This window comes from Empidonax traillii, unplaced genomic scaffold, assembly GCF_003031625.1.
Source record: "Empidonax traillii isolate 1590-97213 ecotype Southwest subspecies unplaced genomic scaffold, ASM303162v1 scaffold30:size3273891, whole genome shotgun sequence".
Lineage (NCBI taxonomy): Eukaryota > Metazoa > Chordata > Aves > Passeriformes > Tyrannidae > Empidonax > Empidonax traillii.
Window position 1 is genome coordinate 2,735,173 of NW_020955223.1, and position 2,509 is coordinate 2,737,681.

Sequence of the window (2,509 nt, forward strand, 5' to 3'; positions counted from 1 at the left end):
TGCTGGAAATGCTGAGCATTGTCCAAGTACAGGTGACTTTTTCCACCAATAGACTTTCAAGATGTGCAACAAAATCTGTTTATTATTAATCATCATAATGCCATTTCCCATGGCTTCACAACTTTTTTTCAAGCACTGAGAGATTGAAGCAAGGGCTTCAATTAGGGCTGGGATCGACCCTTTATTTCTCTTAGAGAAGCATACTGGATTTGCAACAGGATGTATAAATGTGTTCTAAATAATGCATCTTAATGCATAATCTTATAATTTATAAATGTGTAAATATATACCGCACATACTCAACAGGATTGTGATAGGTGTACATTTAATCAAGCTTTCCAGATATAAACCAATGTAAGAATTATGTGACAGAAACCTCGGTGTTATTAAGGTATGGCAGACTAAGAAAATATGTCACCAAGATAAGCTGAAGATATGGTGGCCCTTTTCAGAGGAGCACTCTCAGGACTAAAGATCAGTTGCTTGAGAAAACAGTTAAGTCCAAATCTGAAGAACTTCAATCTGAGAGAATGTTGTGTCTTTAAATAAAACAGACTTATGCATAGTGTTCTTGTACACTGTTCTGTTTGCATATTTTCCAGTAACAGTTATTAGATAGCGTGGATGAAAATTCCTGCAACTGGAAGTCTGGGTGTTTTTTCCCAGATGAGTCCCCAGAGTACAGAATTACAATTTTCTTTCTTTCCAGCATTAATGATGTGCTACTCATTGGTATCACTTCAGCAAAAAAGATGAAGATGAACAGAAATCTCATTCCAGAAATACCCTGATTATCTCCTAGGGGTTTCAGTGCAGTAGATTCTGGATTCCGTTTCCTAGTTTCTGAATGAGTTCTTTAAGGACAAATAATCTTATTTAAAGGTGGAAAGAGGGAAGTACGTCCACACTCAGTTAACAGACATGGTTTTAAAAAGCCTAGAAAATTATTTTACACACATGCTAATGTACATGTATATGTTCCGGTAAGGCATATTTTACCTAGATTTTTACATTTTTAAAAAATCCCTAAATACAGTTTTCAGGAAGCATAAGCACAAAAGAAGCAGTAGAAGCTTAGGATGGAAGAAAAATTAAAAAGCTTTCACTCAGCACTGTTGGGTTCTAGACATCCTCACCCCAGAAAGTTGTAGAAGCTGGAAGTTTTACATGAAAGTCTTTTTAGACATGTCCTTTGTTCAATTGCACATAGGTCCTGGGCCAGATGATTTGAGGAGTGCAGCTATTTTATATTGTAAAATGCAACATAATTCAACTCAAGGCCCAGGCTAAGAGATTGTAAATGTGAGGGCACAGTACAGCTTGTATAAATTCAAAATTATGCAGTTTAACAAAAAATTAAACATTGTTAATCTTTCTGAACATGTCTGCAGGAAGAGTTAATCTCATTGCAATAGTTCAGATCAGTTTTCTAAAGCGTAAATATGCAGAAAAAAAACAAAAATGAGAGCTAAAAAATTTCAGTTCAGGGCAAAAGAATGCGGAAGCAATTTAAAAACATGAAAGAGACCAGATGTACAAATAGTGTTGTGACAGTAACAAAATGAAGCCGTATTTTTGTACCATTGCATGTTCACTTATTGGTAGAAGTGGAAAGAAAAATCTAAAAAGACTTGTCATTGCTTCATCTTGCCATTTTAAACATGATAATTGCACAGTAATTTATCGCTGTCTCACAATTAAAAGTAAATCAAAGTGAATTTATACTCTGAACAGAAGTGTCAGAATTTTACATCATGCAATACCTTCTTCTTTATATAGAAGCAGATGTTGGCAAGAAGCTCAGTAACAGAAAAACACCTAAGACAAAAGCACTAAAAGAACACAAAAATGTGAAATTACTATCCCCAAATATATTATTTATTTTAATTTAGCATTTTATGGCACTTCTTGTTTCTACTGTATCACAGCATTTTGAGTTTGATAAGTCAGGAAACAAAATGCCTGCTTATGACTCCATATACCAGTGGCACTTTTTGGAGGTTCCCAGCTACATCTCAGTGGTGTTTACTACTTTATTGTCAACTTGCATGTTTTAGTTACATATTTATGTTACCTTATCCCTTTGAATCCCAGAAGGCAATACCCAAGTATATATACCCAGGTACCCAAAAGTACTCTCAAACAAAGTCAAGAAAGTTAGAAAAGAAGGGAAAATTTTGTGTATATCTGTGGTTGTCTGCATACAACTAGTCTGCTCTTACTCTTTATTGTAATTCCACACATATCTAGTGAAGACTGTAACACAAAATTTATGTTTATATATATATATATATATTTGTGTATGGGTATTTATACCCATATATATATATATGCATATATATATATAAAGATTATTCAGATTTTTCTAGTCTTATCTCTGTTTTTTAACTCAGTATGACCTTAGCAAAGGAATGTCCTTTGTTTCTGTACTTAACATTGGTCAGTTGTTATAGGCAGACTGAAGGACTAAAATAAAAACCTCAGCTGATGTTTGTCTTTAGACTCTTAT